At 44.8% G+C, this 17,664-nt stretch overlaps 1 protein-coding gene across 1 annotated transcript in view; it reads left to right on the forward strand.

Moving 5' to 3' along the window:
- Positions 1 to 17,664, forward strand: part of MTHFD1L (methylenetetrahydrofolate dehydrogenase (NADP+ dependent) 1-like) — a 268,081-nt gene that overhangs the window by 172,483 nt on the left and 77,934 nt on the right. The gene's annotated exons all lie outside the window — the stretch shown is intronic.

Genomic DNA, 17,664 nt, shown 5'->3' on the forward strand with positions numbered 1-17,664 from the left:
TTTTGTGGGAGATAGAACTTTGCTCTGTTGCCCAGGCTGGAATGCAGTGGCGCGATCTCGGCTCACTGCAACCACCGCCTCCCGGGTTCAAGCAATTCTCCTGCCTCAGCCTCCTGAGTAGCTGGGATTACAGGCACACGCCGCCATGCCTGGCTAATTTCTTTTTTATTTTAGTAGAGCTAGGGTTTCACCATGTTGGCCAGGCTGGTCTCGAACTCCTGAGCTCCAGCAGTCCGCCTGCCTCAGCCTCCCAGAGTGCTGGGATTACAGGCGTGAGCCACCGCACCCAGCCCATCTTAACCATTTTTAAGTGCACATCAGTAGTGGTAAGTACATTCACACTGTTGTGCAGCCAATCTCCAGAACGCTTTTCATCTTGCAAAACTGAAACTGTACCCACTGAACAACTCCCCATGCCCCTCCCCACAGCCCCTGCCAGCCACCATTCTCCTTCGTTTCTATGAATGTAACAACTCTAGGGACCTCATGTAAGTAGCATCATACTGTGGCTGGCTTATTTCACTTAGCATAATGTGCCTGCATGTTGTAGCGTGTCAGAATTTCCTTTTTTTTTTTTTTTTTTTTGAGATGGAGTTTCGCTTTTGTTGCCCAGGCTGGAGTGCAGTGGCACCATCTCAGCTCATCGCAACCTTCTGCTCTGGGGTTCAAGCGATTCTCCTGCCTCAGCCTCCCGAGTAGTTGGGATTACAGGCATGCACCACCACACCCAGCTAATTTTTGTATTTTTAGCAGAGACAGGGTTTCACCTTGTTGGTCAGTCTGGTCTCGAACTCCTGACCTTGTGATCTACCTGCCACAGCCTCCCAAAGTGCTGGGATTACAGGTGTGAGCCACCACTCCCTGCCAGGATTTCCTTTCTTTTTCGGGCTGAATACACTCCCATTCTTTGGATATCCCACATTTTGTTTCTTCATCCATCTGTGGATGGACACTTGCTCCCCCTCTCAGCTATTGTAAGTAATGCTGTATGGGCATGCGTGTTTATGGCATATGTAGAAATATCCCTTCAATACTGTGTTTTCAATTCAATTGGAAATGTATTCCCAGAAGTGGGACTGCTGGGTCCTCTAGGATATTTTTAAGCACATGTTGATGGTTCAGTCAGACCTGAGCTTCCCAGGGCTCACTCTCCTCCTCAGATAGTCTGTCTTTGCAGCCCTCTGACATCTCCATTCTGAATTTTGTGGCTCCGGTTCTGGCTGATGGATTTGTCTTCAGGGGTAGTGCGTGATTGTGGGGCGCCCAGGCTTCAAGCTGGTTGCTGCTTCTCCTGTTCTTTCATCCCTCACATATTCCATTGGTGTGTCACTCTTCTTTCCTGTTCGGTGGCATAAATCAGTAGCATAAGTTGAAGAAGAAATCAGTGAAGCAAGAGCTTAGCAGCGTTGTTGATAAGCCTGGAGTCACAGTGGTGAGAGCGTGGGGCTGATGTATCAATATTTAATATTACCCCAGCTCCTGCTTTTAAGGAGTTGTTTGTGTGCCAGGTATATGGGTGCTTTGCACATGTTCACCTCTGTGGTCCTAACATCCCTCTTAGGTGAGAACTGGTGATATCTTCCCATTTTACAGACAAGAAAACTAAAGCACAAAGAAACTGAGTCAACTGCTCAGTGTCCCATAGCTAGGAAGAGGAAGAGCTGGGAGAAAGAATGTCCAGATGATTGAGGTCATCATCCTGCTCTGTTCTTCAGAGCTAAGTACTGTGCTCAAAAGTGTGTGTGTATTGGAGGTCTGGGGGGAGACATAGTTAAAGGGGACAGTGACTGAGTGACCCTCCTGAAGAGGAAGGGTGACAGTGATGGGCACAGGCATAGACTCCATGCCACACAGGGGACATCATCACCAGCACGCAGTCAGTGTTTATGGAAGGAAGGACAGAGGGAATGAATTGGAGGCTAGCTCAGAAAAGGTTTGTCATTTTTATGAGGCCATTTTGTGAATGAGGAACTAGAATATTCTGGACTACAGAGGTGGTAGAGATCAATTGAGAGAGAAGATTTTGGATGAGTGAAAAGAAAAATGTTCCAGTTGGAAGTTTGAGTTCTCAGACCTAGAGGCGTTCAGCGCAAAATAGATGTAGCCCTGCTGTGGGCAAGTCAGGCATTGAAGCCAACTCAGATGGCGGGTGGCCAAGGAGACCCTGGGTTCCTGTTCCTTGGTCCTGGGTAAAGCTCGCCAGGGTGCCTACAACCCTTGGCACATGCCAGGGCCTTTCTACATAAACCACTGTAGGGAGAGTCACCCCCAGATCCTGCTGTTGAGTGTGCCTCAGACCATCTTGCCATCTGATCATGAACCACCCAACTCTACGTAGCAAAAGCAGTTATTTTCATGAATGATTTCATGAAGTGTGGCTCTTTTCAATGAAAACAGCCCAGGTGAAAAAGAGGTCAGTAATCAGAAGAAATGCTTCTGAGTTAGGCTGTCTCAGACATGCACTAACCCTAAGATGAACCCTTTTCCTTTCCACTGATATTTCAATTATTTTTTTTTTTTTCTGCATTCCCATTCTTCATGGAGATAATGCTGCTAAAATGTCAGCTCTCCTCTGAAAGGAGGAAAATGTTTAATAATAATGTGGTCTAAAGTCCTCTATTTGATAGGTGACCTCAAGGCCAGGATCCCTGCCTCCTTTGCCAACACACTTCTCGCTCTTCTTGTAACAGAAATTCAATTTGAGCTGCATAATTATTTGTTAGATAATCAGCCTCCCAGCCTACTGCAGCATGACGGTTCATGAAAAGAGCTGCTGCTGCTGCTGCTGGCTCTCTTTGTACTGTCTGCCTGTTAGCTATGTTCCTCACACTGGCAAGATTTAGATCCTCTAAGACCATTTACAGTCTTGTCACCATGTAAAAATCTGAATTCAATGGTGCAGTCAGTAATGGAGCTCAAGCCTTCTTTCTCCCTGATTTCTTGCATTGGTTGGTGCTGGTAAAACTTTAGTAACTAAGTAATGGTTTTCTGGAAGCCCTTTCTTACCTCCCCCACAGCCCCACACCCTCACAACCAACCCTTGGGTGCTGGGCAGTGAGAAAGGTGTGGCATTGCTCTACAGGAGAAAGAAGCTGTAAGTGCTTTGCGTATGGCACTCTCCCACCTTTGCTTCTCAAAGCAAACTGGGTTTGTGTGTGCCCCTTGGTGTCTCCCCAGACTTTATATCCCCAAGAATGTATTCAGTGCAAGACTGATGGCATCTTATGAGCTGTTCTTTCTCCACCCCAGTCGTGTGGAAGGAAAACACCGGAGATGATTTAGGGTAATGGAAAATAGTGCTAGAGTCCAGGGCATGACTGCATTTGAGTGTGAAGTCGAAATTGTCTCAGAACCCCACTAGAGTGGTTCCGCTGGAGAGAGTGGGACACCTGGCTCTCAGAGGCGCTGTGCAGCCAGACAGCAGCGTGCTGGACTTCCTGATGGCGAGCTTACAGGTAAAGGGAGAAACAGGCTGCACTTCTGACTTGGGAGTCTCTGCTGAACTTTTTAGAAAACTGACTTCAGCAGCAACTGCCGTCTAGAGAACGATTTGGCATCTCTTTTTGCCAGAGTAACTTCTCACTCAAGAGTAGGCAACTTTTAATTACGGTACCGGGTGGAGGCAGCAATGAATAATTTAGAATAAAGATTGAAAAATATGGAATAAGGTGTAGTAGACTAATTGCTCAGAAGAAGTTTTATTGTGTGAAAATGAATGTGTTTAAACTTGAATTACAGTGGCTCATTTCCTCTCAACCCTTGAGGGTGATTGCAATCCCTTTTAAGAACTGTTAAAAGTCCCCCTCAAAATCATCTTCTCTTTGAATTTTCCTCTTCTAATGTGACTTTTGACAATTATATCTTTATCGTTCACTAATAGAATATCTCCATGTCTGCAGGGACGCAGGGAAATATGATGACTGAAAGAAACACTAATCTACATGCGCACTTTATTAGCTAAGAAATCCCTCCTCCATACATTCTTCCAGGCTTGCCTCTGCACATTCCATCTGCTGTGTGGGCTCACCTCTGCATTATAGATGGGAAGGTGATGGACTTGTCCATAAGAAATGGATACTTGATAGGAGAAGGAACATATTACATACAGCTAACAGGCTAAAGCTTTGGGATCATGTAAATTCAGTTTAAACCTTGAGGAGGCCTCCTACTATGGACGCATTTTGGGGAAACTGACTAATCTCTCCAGCCTCAGCATCCTCATTTGTACAATGGTGTCTGACAGTGACACCAACTTCACCAAGTTGCTGTGAGACCCAAATGAAATGCCCCAGAGTAGAATGCTGGAACATAGAAAGCAGGCAATGAAGGCTGGGTGGGTGGATCACCTGAGGCCAGGAGTTCGAGACCAGCCCGGGAAACATGGTGAAACCCCATCTCTACTAAAAATATAAAAACTAGACAGGTGTGGTGTTACGTGCCTGTAGTCCCAGCTACTCGGGAGGCTGAGGCAGGAGAATCGCTTGAACCTGGGAGGTGGAGGTTGCAGTGAGCTGAGATCACACCACTGCACTCCAGCTTGGGCAACAGAGTTAGACTCTGTCTCAAAAAGAAAAAAAAAAGGCCAGGCATGGTGGCTCACGCCTGTAATCCCAGCACTTTGGGAGGCCGAGGCGGGTAGATCACCACATCAGGAGATCGAGACCATCCTGATTAACACGGTGAAACCCCATCTCTGCTAAAGATACAAAAAATTAGCCGGGCATGGTGGCGGCGCCTGTAGTCCCAGCTGCCTGGGAGGCTGAGGCAGGGAGAACGGCGTGAACCCAGGAGGCGGAGCTTGCAGTGAGCCGAGATCGCGCCACTGCACTCCAGCCTGGTTGGCAGAGCAAGACGCCGTCCCAAAAAAAAAAAAAAAAAGGGCGGGGGGGAAAGCAGTCAGTCAGTGCTAGCTCTTCCTCCTGTCATGTTCGCTTTCGAAAGAGAGTGGGCCTCCTGAATTCACCTTCAACAATTCTCCTGTAACTCAAGGTAATTTTGTCAAACTTCAAGATTGGTTTATTTTGCACTGAGTTAAAACCAGGAATTAGAAGCCAAGTCTCCTAAAGCACTACTAAACTAAACCAAGACATTGGCATTTTTCTTTCTCCATGAGAATTGGGAGCCCTTAGTGGTACCATCAAACGTCAGTCATTTTTGCATAGAAGGAGGTATGACCCCCGAGAAGTCAGCTTGACCTTCAGTCTGAATATTGTTTGTTAAATGAGGAGTTAAGGTTGAAAATCATCCCTGTATCCTTCCTCTAGCCTTGCAAACATGTTGAGGTATAGCCTTGACAGCAAGACAGGATAGTGTTTGTTTTTATTAAAAGGTCTTTCCTGTTCCTTGCATGGAGCCATTCTCTTGATCCCAGTGGGGGCTGGATGAAGGAAGACCAAAACACACCACGAAGACAGCCTGGAGCCGCAGCCAGCTCTGCTGACTTCTGAACTTCACACTCTCCCTGCCCAGATGGCCAGGGGTGTTTCCTCCTCTGCTGGTCTTTTTTAAGGCAGGATGTTTGTTGTTACTGTTTTTCTGGTTGGTTCTTAAGAAATTATTTTCTACGTTTTGAAAATGCCAGCTGGAACCTACACCAGTTGTTAGTGGGGTGTGAGAGCTATCCTTTACATGGACTTGGAGCATTTGCAACCCGAGCCTCCACATTGAAATAAACATTTAAAAAATGCATATCTATGGATATACAGTGGGGGAATCTTCCATTGTGGTAAAAATATGTATAACATACAATTTCCCCTGTAATCATTTTTACATGTATAGTCTGTGGCATTAAGTACATTCACATTGTACATATAGGGTTTAATTAATAGGATCTTAAAACTTAAAAGGTATTGATGCACATCTCTGTTGCCTTTTACATTTCACAGTAATTAGAAGGAAGAAACACACTCTAGGTTGAAAGGCTGTCCCTTCTTTTGGTTGTCCTTGTCCCTGGAAAAGCTGTCTCCCCCTCAGGGCCTTTGACCTCCTCTGGCTCTCCCTCACATCTCAGCCTGAGCCCATAGCCCTTTCTTCAGCGCTCTCTTCTCCTCTTGTTGTGCATTAGAATGTTTGGAGTGTTCTGTGGAAAGCTGGTCCTTACATTTTCCAGTCAGTTATGTATCTCACTCATAAACCTGTTTCTCCCCCCATGCTCTTTAATATTCTGCTTTCTTAATTATGATTGAGCTGCCTTTAAACAGCCTTTGATCGTCCAATGTGAACGGCTTCAACAAGCCTCCCATAAGCCTCTTCTCCCCTGGCCTCCTTTCCATGATCCAACCCCAAATTTCCAGATACCTCCTGCTTTCTTTACGTTTGGGGTTTTTTTGTTTTGTTTTGTTTTGTTTGGCAGAATCTGGCTCTGTCACCCAGGGTGGAGTGCACTGGCGAAATCTTGACTCACTGCAACCTGCACCTCCCGGTTCTCCTGCCTCAGCCTCCTTAGTAGCTGGGATTACAGGTGTGGGCCACCACGCCCAGCAAATTTTTGTATTTTTAGTAGAGGCAGGGTCTCACCATGTTGGCTGGGCTGGTCTCGAACTCCTGACCTCAAGTGATCTGCCTGCCTCAGCCTCTCAAAGTGCTGGGATTGCAGGCATGAGCCACTGCACCCAGCCCCAGATACCTCCTGCTTGACCAGACCTTCTGTAAACACTTAGATCCCTCCCGAATCTAGATGCTTCTCCAACACTGGCTTCTAGGTTCTCTATGAAACCTCTGCTGGCCTGCAGTATATAACCCACCTCCCAGCCTGCCAGGCACGTCGTTCAGCTGTGTGAGACAGTTTCGAGGGATCTGCACCTGTCGTGAGCACGGGCTCCACCTTCTCAAAGCATCCCACTCACCCCTGTGTGATTCTGGCAAAGCCTGCCCCAGCTTTCTTTCCTCGATGGTTGAAATAGCACACAATGAGAAAAAAACAGTGGCCTGTATTTAATACACTTGCACATGTCACAAGAATCCCTGTAATGTCATTGAAAGCTGTCTTCTAGCATGCAAAATGATTGTCACTATGATGGAAGTTTCTAGAAATGCATTATTTCATCTGAAATTATGAGAGAAGGTAAAATGATGAACTATCAAAGTCATACTACATGTTGGCCAGCTGCCTTCTACCACTCACTCCATCCCTCCCCAGGCTTTCTGACTTAAATTCAGATCAGATGAGACCATTGCAATGGAGAGAGTGTCCACTTTCTCATCTAAAAGCAAGCTCATGAGGAACATTAAATATGATCACAGGAACAAACATTAAGGTACCGCACTAATGGACCACTTAAAAGAGAGAGAAAACTATGACCTTAGGGTTTAGGGAAAAAAAACACTCAAACAGCACAGGCTTCCAGTCTCCCCAGTCTCTCAGAGGTTGGGGGGCGGTGTTTTGAGTAAAGTACAAGGGCTCCTTGAACGTGAACACGGAACCAGCGTTGCACCTGTGTTCATTCATTTTGCTCTTACAACACATTGATGTTCCTAAGTCAGATTTGTAGAAGAGGAATGAGCAGCTGCATCATGAGAACACTGTGCATGGCCAGGCACGGTGGCTCGTGCCTGTAATCCTAGCATTTAGGGAGGCCAAGGTAGGAGGATCGCTTGAATCTAGGAGTTCAAGACTAACCTGGGTGACATGGCAGATCCTGTCTCTACTAAAAATATTTTTAAAATTAGCCAGGCATAGTGGCACATGGCCCGTAGTCTCAGCTACTCAGGAGGCTGAGGTGGGAGGATCGCTTGAGCCTGGGAGGCAGAGGTTGCAGTGAGCCAAGATCACCCCCACTGCATTCCGGCCCGAGCAACGGAGCCAGGCTCAAAAAAAAAAAAAAAAAACAAGCCAGGCACGATGGCTCCCTCCTGTAATCCCAATCCTTTGGGAGGCTGAGGCGGGCAGATCACTTGAAGTCAGGAGTTGGAGACCAGCCTGGCCAATGTGGCAAAACCCCATCTGTAATAAAAATACAAAAATGAGCCGGGCATCGTGGCGCATGCCTGTAATTCCAGCTACTCTGGAGACTAAGGCCCAAGAATCACTTGAACCTGGCATGTGGAGGTTGCAGTGGGCGGAGAACATGCCACTGCACACCATCGTGCCTGGCCTGGTTTTTTTTTTTTTTTTTTTGAGCCTGGGCAACAGAACAAGACCCTGTCTCAAAGGAAGCAAAACAAAACACTGTACATGAGTGTTCCTGGGTCCAGCAGAGTGCTCGAACCAGTCAGCCCTTTCCCCTCTTTTGGGTGAGATGCCATCTTTAAAATCACTTATTCCCATATATTCCGTTTTTTGGCATTGCTGCGCTGTTCTGTTTGAGAGTAATAAAAGATTACCCATGTGGATTTCTTACTATTTCATGTGGAGAAATGCAGCTTTTCTAGCGGCGAGCCTTTCTTCCATTTCCCAGAGTCCGGTTACCCTCACCGCACCCCAGGTTTGCCGTAGGAGGATGAGATTCTCTACATGTAGGCGTCTTCAGAGTGAACCTGTTGCTCAGGGCCAGCAAGCCCACAGGGCTCCATGCCCACTGAGCAGGCTCGTGGAAGTCGGCACGTAGCTCAGATGTGCTGGTTTCCAGCCAAGGACATGCTTTGTGTCAGCGATACAGGGGCCTGTTGTTCTCAGTAGCAAGGGCCGAGCCGCTCCCAGGACTGCAGGTGGTGCTGGTAATGCAAGCCCTTGCACCTAGTGTGGTGTGGTCAGTATAAATTAATATCGACAGCTTCATGTTGTACTTTAATTTGAAGTACAGGAAAGGCTGCTTGCCAAACTGTATTTGTAGATCATTTAAAATTTATGCTTCATTTAAGATACAAAATACGAATGGAAATAATTACTGTGTATCCGGAAATGTCTATTCAACGTACGAGTTTATTAATTGATCCTTCTCTTCACATGTTTTACGGGCCTTGGAATACACTTTGCTGATATCACAGCGTAGGAAGATTTAACCCATGTGAATTCAACTCTGTGGCCTTGGTGAAAGAAAAGAACCATGTATTTTTCATTCACTGTGGCCCCCGATGCATGCCAACGACTTCATTTGGTGCAGGGCTGAAGAAATGGCAGTGTGTTCCAATACTTCAACAACAGCGGGGCCTCATTAAGAGACGCTAGGGTATTGAGAATGGAGTATTATATAGTGTTTTCATGGGTCTTCTAAAAGATTTTTCAGGGTTGCTGACTTCAGAATTTGGCCTCTAAGTAAGATGAGACATCCCTACTACAGGGTAAAGCCTTCATGGATCTTTATTTCTAACAGTTCATTTTTAAACTTTTGTTCCATTTCATTTTCTTTTGTCCATTTTTTGTCACCAAAAAATTATTTTAAAATGTAACGACTTTTCTAGAATGTACAGAACAGTTTTATTCCACTAAAAAGCAGGACTTCAATAATTTAATTGAAGAATTCTAGTGAGCATTTCCAGAGCCTTTCCAAGAAGGCTATACGGTCTGACTGAGTGACTTAGCTTCTAGGACCCCGGTCCACCACACCTACAAAATGAATTTAATAAAGCATGAAGGTCACCAAATCCTCTACTGTTTCTTCGTGGAGTCACTCAACTGGTGTTTATGTTGTGCCTGCTCTGTGCGAGAGACTGTGCCACCAGTATAACCATTGGTCGCAGTTATTTTCTAGAGCCGTACTGCCCAATATCCCACGTGGCTAAGATTGACAGTTCAGTTTCTGGATTGCTCCAGTCCCACTTCCAATGCTTTTAATAGCCGCATGAAGCCAGTGAACACACGACACATCTTCCATTGTGATGGAAAGTGGCAGTGCACAGCTCTGTTCTAGAGTATTTCGGTTTCCGAAATACGTGTTTAAGAAGTTTGGAAAGAAATTAGTATAGGGTATGAAGAGGGTTACATTTTTGGTGAATATGAAGATTTAACATAATGTTAGTTCAAAAATGACCAAAGATACAAGTGTAGACACCAGCCTTTTGAAGTAGCTAATATGTTAAACAGCTGTGCGTAATATAGACAGAATATTCACTGTGTCCCCACTCAGCCCTGTGTTTGACACCATTTCACCTTGGCTTCTGCCTTTCTTTTCCTTCTTTGCCTATTGACATTTTTCCTGTCCTATCTTTTTTTTTTTTTTCTTTGAGACAGAGTCTTGCTCTGTCACCAGGCTGGAGTGCAGTGGCATGATCTCGGCTCACTGCAACCTCCACCTCCCGTGTTCAAGCGATTCTCCTGCCTCACCCTCCCAAGTAGCTGGGACTACAGGCACGCGCCACCACTCCCAGCTAATTTTTGTGTTTTTTTCAATAGAGATGGGGTTTCACCATGTTGGCCAGGATGGTCTCAGTCTCTTGACCTCATGATCCACCCACCTCGGCCTCCCAAAGTGCTGGGATTACAGGCATGAGTCACTGCACCCGGCCTCCTGTCCTTTCTTTAATGCACTATTCCAGCTCTTTTCTAATGTCTTGTCAGCTTTTGCTGATTTTCATGCCTCCCTTTGCAACCTGTGACCTCTTGACTTTAATAGTATGTTTATACAGTCTTGACTGCACACTCTTTTCTGTCATAGTTGTTTACTGTGTCTCATTGTCCCCAGTCCATCAGAAGTTCTTTGTACACAAAGTCCCTGAAGCTCTAGAACCACGCCCTGACATCTTGAAAGGACTTGCCGTAGGTGGTTATTTGGTCACTTAGCAGATGCCTGTGGGATCCTACTTCATGCAGACCACTCTCCAAAGCACAATGTGGCAAGTAAATATATCAGTCAATATTTACAGAACCAAGAGAAAGCCAGCAATGATTAACACATGAACAGTCATAAATTGTTTGGCCATTCTATTTGTTTATAAAAGCTATCATTTACCACAGAGAAGCACAAGTGAATATCAAGTTCAGATCAAGACCTTTGGGCTGAGCTTGGTTGTTTTTTTTTTTTTTCTTTAAAGATTACACTTCTCCCCCAAATCAAGCAGATTAACCATAGGAAGTTCCTTGCCTGCTAACACAATATAAATAGATTGCATGCAAGGGGAAGGACCTTATCAGAGCAGATTTTAGTATTTACACTAAACCCAAAAGATATGTTAACTGAGATATTTTTATTTCTTTATTTGTACTTGTGAGTGAAAAACAAAAATTGTAGCAGGAGTCCCAAGACTACAAATGGCACTTTGGCCATGGGCTTTGGAGTTGTGAGTTGAAGCACTTTATTCAGCACGTGGCTGCAGGATTGTAGCTCAGGTTCTAGACAGTGCATTCTCTTCAGGTCCCAGGAAGCAGTATCATACCCCTGGAAGCCGCCAGGATGCACCTTCATCTATTACAGTGGTGGCGAGGCTGAGGCCGGGCATCAGAAGTGCCGAGTGCTGGGAAGCTGTGGGGCTAGATAGATAGCAGTGCCTGCTGGGAAGCACACAGCCCTGGCAGTGAGGTTGAGGCAGGGAAGCAGGGCCGCCCTGTTGGGATTCATTCGTACTACTGGCCCCTCACAGTACCGTCATGTGTGGGTGGTCGCACTTGTCCTACAGGAAGTAAACCACAACTACTCAGCTCACACAGTCAGCCTGGCACCTCCTTGGAATTCCCAAAACACTTTCCAATAAACATTGGAAAGGAAGAAAGTTTAGTTGTTAACAAAAAAATGTACATTGCCTTATGCCCAAAAGCGTTGAAAGCAGGGACTCAAGCAGGTACTCGTGCAGCCCTGTTCATAGCAGCATTGTTCCCAGTAGCTGAAGGGTGGGAACCCCCTTGTCTGTCAGCAGGGATCAGCTAAATATGGCACACACATACTATGGAACATTATTCAGCCTTGGGAAGGACACCTCCTATCACACGGATGAAACTTGAGGGCATTATGCTAAATGAAATACTCTAGACACGGAAGGACAGATACTGCTTGACTCCGCTTGTAGGGGGTCTAGGGCAGTCAGATTCATAGACAGGAAGTAGAATGGTGGTTGTCAGGGGCCGAGGGGAGGGGCATGGAAAGTTGCTACTTTATGGGTAGAGTTTCAATTTTGCTAAATACAAAGAGTTCTGGAAGTTGGTTGCTCAACACCATAAATGGACTTTACATTGCTGAATTGCACACTTAGAAATGGCTAAAATGGTAAATTAGGCCAGGCGGTAGCTTGCGGCTATAATCCCAGCACTTTGGAAGTACGAGGCAGGCAGATCGCTTGAGCCCAGAAGTTCAAGACCAGTCTGGGCAACACAGCAAGACCCCCATCTCTACAAAAATTTTAGAAATTAGCCGGTGGCATGCACCTGTAGTCCTAGCTACGCCGTATGCTGAGGTAGGAGGATTACTTGAGCCCCGGAGGTTGAGGCTGCAGTGAGCTGTGATCACACCACTGAACTCCAGAATGAGACCCTGGGTCACAAAAAAAGAAAAGAAGATGGTAAATTACATGTTATGTGTATTTTACTAAAATTAAAGTTCTTAAAAATATGGATTTTAGGCCAGACACAGTGGCTCACACTTGAAATCCCAGCACTTTGAGAGACCAAGGCAGGCAGATCACCTGAGGTCAGGAGTTAGAGACCAGCCTGGCCAACATGGTGAAACCCCGTCTCTACTAAAAATACAAAAATCAGCCGGGCATGGTGGTGGGAGCCTGTAATCCCAGCTGCTCGGGAGGCTGATGAAGGGAGAATTGCTTGACCCAGAAGGCAGAGGTTACCGTGAGCCAAGATTTTGCACCACTACACTCCCAGCCTGGGCATCAGCGAGACTCTGTCTTAAATAAATATATATATATTTTTATATATATACATAAATATGTATAAATATACACACATATATATACACACACCCATATGTATATACATATATATACACAGACATATATATGTACATACATACACATATGTATATTTCTTGTAAAACATTTTCGTGTTTAGCAAATCATGCCGGGCACAGTGGCTCACGCCTGTAATCCCAACACTTTGGGAGGCCGAGGCGGGCAGATCACCTGAGGTCAGGAGTTCGAGACCAGCCTGACCAACGTGGTGAAACCCTGTCTCTACTAAAAATACAAAATTAGCCGGGCGTGGTGGCACATGCCTGTAATCCCAGCCACTTGGGAGGCTGAGGCAGGATAATCGCTTGAACCCAGGAGGTGGAGGTTGCAGTCAGCTAAGATCTCACCATTCTACTCCAGCCTGGGTGACAGAGTGAGTCTCTGTATCAAAAAAGAAAATTTTAAATAACAAATCGACCACCCACTTGCATTAATTTATTCACTAGTCATTCATTTGCTATTACTTTGCTCCCATGTGAGTTTTTTAAATTATTATCTTAACAGAAAAATCACACTCTTTATTTTTGAATTATGATCTAGAGTTCAGTAAAGAATGCATTTTTCTGTTCATTAAATGTGTTATGAGTAACAGTATCTTGTTTTGCTGTACTTCCAAGCAAAATGTAATTCTTTCAGTCCTCCCTACCATTCTCACTCCATAATAACATTACTTAAGATTTGTATAGCATGACATTTGCAACGTGCTTGCGTTTTACACTGATTCAATGTGTGCAGTACAGTGATGTATACTGAAGTATTCACATCCTCATCTTAGAAATGAGGAAACAAATTCAGGGAGGTTATATGATTTAACCACACATAAGGAGAGGCTGCATTCTCTCTGAGCCCTCCTACCTCACATAGCCACGAAGCTCCTTTGTGCAGATCCCATGGAGGGTTGGAGTGGCCGCGCTGAGGTAGGTGCAGGCCACAGACTGCATGCAACCGGAACATTGCCTGCTTCCCAGAACTGCTGTTCTACTGCCTGGGGAGCACACCCTTCTGAGAGCTGACTTCTGACAAAGCATGGTCCTTGGGCTTGCCTTGTGTCTTCTTTCCTGCAAGAAGTATCTTCCAGCGTCACACCAACTTTTATTTCTTAAAAAGGTTGCTCCTTGCCAGGCATTGGTTGACCAGCGGAGGAGCTCATGTTAGTTTCAGTACAATGTTGGCAGCAAGCCCTTGAGTGCCCAGCAACACAGGTTGTTCATGATCTAAGATTCATGGAAAACGTCTTCTCCGCTGTTACCTGCAGCACATCAACACCTGAATTTTCTTATCAGCTTGTGTGACTATTGAACCACATGGAACCCAAGCTTAGTCAATAGGAAATATAGAAATATTCATTTGTTCAACTGTATATTGAGGGCCTTGTATATATTCCAGGGGCTGCCTCTAGGTACATAAGAGATGGTCCCAAGCCTTAAAGAGTTTATAGCCATTCTTCATTCTTCAGCTAATATGAACATTGAATCTTTTACATTAGAAGTTGCCTATGCAGAGCACACCTATAATCCCAGCAACCTGGGAGGTCAATGTGGGAAAATTGCTTGAGGCCGGGAGTTTGAGACCAGCCTGGGCAACATGGTGAGACCCCATCTCTACCAAAAATAAATTTTAGAAAAAGTTACCCTTACATTTCTCTCTCTAACCCAGCCTCAACTTTGCACTTAGGCAGTAACTCTTTGTACAACATTCCTGGCACCATATTCAGCTTTTATAGAACCCTCCAGGCAAGGACAGGTCACTGCTAAGTGAGAGAGCTCTGGTTATTATATTCTTCCTTAAACACTGCACTCAAAACAACTACTTCCTTCTAACGTTGGTCCCTTGGTTCACATTCTGCCCTCCTTTCGATTTTTCATATGGCATGGTTTACAAAAGGCCCCTTGCCCTCCAAGAGATTTCGGTGTCAGTGTGGTGCTGCTGAGTCTGTGTGACTGTTCACACACTCGGGCTCCACTCACACACCCCAAGATTGCATGAGCTTTTGCTGGCAGCCCCTCACAGTCAGGCCCCAGTGAACCCCTGTCCTCTGAAGCTGTGAGTAGGAGCGCCTCAAGGGCATCTAGATGTCAAAGAAGAGGATGCTCACATGTGCCTAAGGGTCATCCATGAAGGCTTCGTGGAGGAGGTGGCCTTTGGGATAGATCTTAGAAAGCTCAGAGAGTTTTAACAAAGGTTGGTCTTTGAAGATTACTAATCTTTTGACTTTATAAATATTTGCATGTATCTTCTCCCAGTCTGTCTCTTATTTCTTGACCTTGTTTATAATGTCTTCTTAAAACAAGTTTTAAATTTTGCTGCAGTGAAATCTATATATCATTTCCTTTATGGGTTATTCTGTTGTTACCTTGTTTAAGAAATCCTTCTCTACTTCAGGATAATAGAGTTCCCACTGTTTTCTTCCAACATTTAGAGTTAGAACTTTCAAGTTTATGCCTTTGTTCCATATTGGGTTTATTTGGAGGCCTGGTATGTGGTAGGAATCTAATTTTATTTCTCTCCAGCCAAAAGTCAGATGGTAGTCAGCCTTTCTCTGTTGATTTGTGTCAGCTCTATCATATGCTATCTTGCACATGCTGAGGTGTGTTTGTGGGTTCTTTCTTCTTTGCCATTGATTAATTTGTCTATACTTGTGCCAATACCCATGGAATTTATTAGCATAGTTTTGGGGTATGATTGATAGCTAGTAGAAGAGTCCTGTTTCTTTGTTCTTCCGGTTTTGTTTATTTTTAAAGTTATCTGACTATGTATGCCAGTTATCTGACTATTTATGCCATTACCCTGTGTTAGTTCACTCTCAAGTTACTATAAAGGAATCCCTGAGACTGTTTAATGGATAAAGAAAAGTCATTTATTTTGGCTCATGGTTCTGAAGGCTGTACAAGCATGGCACCAACATCTGCTGGGCTTCTGGTGAGGGCCTCAGGAAGCTTCCACTCAGGGCAGAAGGCAAAGGGGGAGCCAGTGCATCACATGGCAAGAGCGGGAGCAAGAGAGGGGGTGGGAGGTGCTAACAAGCAGATCTCTCGAGAACTCAGAGTGAGAACTCACTCATTATCATGAGGACAGCACCAAGCCATTCATGAAGGATCCGCCCCCATGATCCAAACACCTCCCACCGGGCCCCACCTCCAACACTGAGGATTACATTTCACCGTGAGATTTGGAGGGACCAACATCCAAACCACATCAACCCTTTATTGTAAGTTTTAGAACTAATAGGCCAAGTAACCACAAATGAGCTTGGGATTTTTATTGGACTTGCATCGAACTGAGTAAGTTTCAGAGAAGTGACGTCTGTACAGTATTAAGTCTCCTCATCCACGAGCAAACTATTTTTCTCCATTGACTCAGACTCTTTTTATGTCCCTCAGTGAAAGGTTATAAGGCTTGCACCTTCATTTCTTTTTATTTGTTAGAACATTCAATATTTAAGTTCCAGACCACAGAACACCTCTACAGTAATAAAAACTGTAGTAATGAAAAACACGTTTTAAAGCAGTTTTGGGTGCTATCAGGGTTGGGAGGGGAAGAGTGCTGGCTTTTATTTATTTTCTCTTGGGTAACTCTTGTATCAACAGTATTTCATACAAATATGACATTTGCTGTTGTCAAGCGAAGTCCTTGAGGCATACCACAGGAGACTTCCCCTTGGTTCACATGTGTTCCATCAGCATTTGGTTCAGCAGTTGTTCACCAAACAGTAAATCCACTAATTGCATCATACATATGCTTTTTTTTTTTTTTTTTTTTTTGAGACAGAGTTTTGCTCTGTCACCCAGGCCTGAAGTGCAGTGGCGCGATCTCAGCTCACTGCAACCTCCACCTCCCAGAGTCAAGCGATTCTCCTGCCTCAGCCTCCTGAGTAGCTGGGATTAGAGACGTGAGCTGCCACACCCAGCTGATTTTTGTATTTTTAGCAGAGACAGGGTTTCACCATGTTGGCCACACTGATCTTGAACGCCTGACCTCTAGTGATCCACCCACCTCAGCCTCCCAAAGTGCTGGGATTACAGGTGTGAGCCACCACACCTGGCCACATATGAATTTTTACCCACAGAAAGATTGTGGATAATTTTGCCAAATGTGTTTCTTAAATTTAGAATTACTTTATCTGTATAAGATTCCTTTCCTAATGAATCATTCTTGTTTCTGAAGATCCCTTGCTGTATGCTACCAGTAGTCTGTGTCCAGGTCTTCAGTCTAACATTATGGAAATCATCTCCCCCAACACACTTATTTGCCTGTATCTAGTCTTCTCACATTTCTTCCATGCCACGTGATTTCTCATAATTTGCTAAAGTGACAGTGGGTTCAACCTCTGATTTTCCAATATAGTGTTTGATCACATCAGCATTTATGTTAAAATCTCAATCCATTACTGCTCACGAAAAAATACTTGTTTTTAGTATTGCTACTTTTTCTGTAGCAATACTGTGAACCCGTATTCAGACCCACTTGAAAACTGGCACTCACAATTTCGTTGGGAGGCTCCAGTCCTGACATATATGATTATTTAAAAATTATAGTAAACAGGCCAGGCGTGATGGCTTATGCCTGTAATCCCAGTACTTTGGGAGGCCAAGGTGGGCAGGTTGCTTGAGTCCAGGAGTTCAAGACCAGCCTGGGCAACATGGTGAAACCCAATCTCTACAAACAAATGCAAAAAAAAAAAAGACAACAAAATTAGCTTGGAGTCATGGTGCATCCCTGTAGTCCCAGATACTCAGGAGGCTGAGATGGGAGGATCACTTGAGCCTGGGAGGTTGAGGCTGCAGTGAGCTGAGATTATGCCACTGCACTCCAGCCTGGGCGACAGAGTGATACTGTCTATAAAAAAAAAAAAAGAAAGAAAGAAAAATTATAGTAAACTACTTTTTTTTTTTTTTT

The sequence above is a fragment of the Mandrillus leucophaeus genome, unplaced genomic scaffold (assembly GCF_000951045.1).
Source record: "Mandrillus leucophaeus isolate KB7577 unplaced genomic scaffold, Mleu.le_1.0 Scaffold337, whole genome shotgun sequence".
Classification (NCBI taxonomy): domain Eukaryota; kingdom Metazoa; phylum Chordata; class Mammalia; order Primates; family Cercopithecidae; genus Mandrillus; species Mandrillus leucophaeus.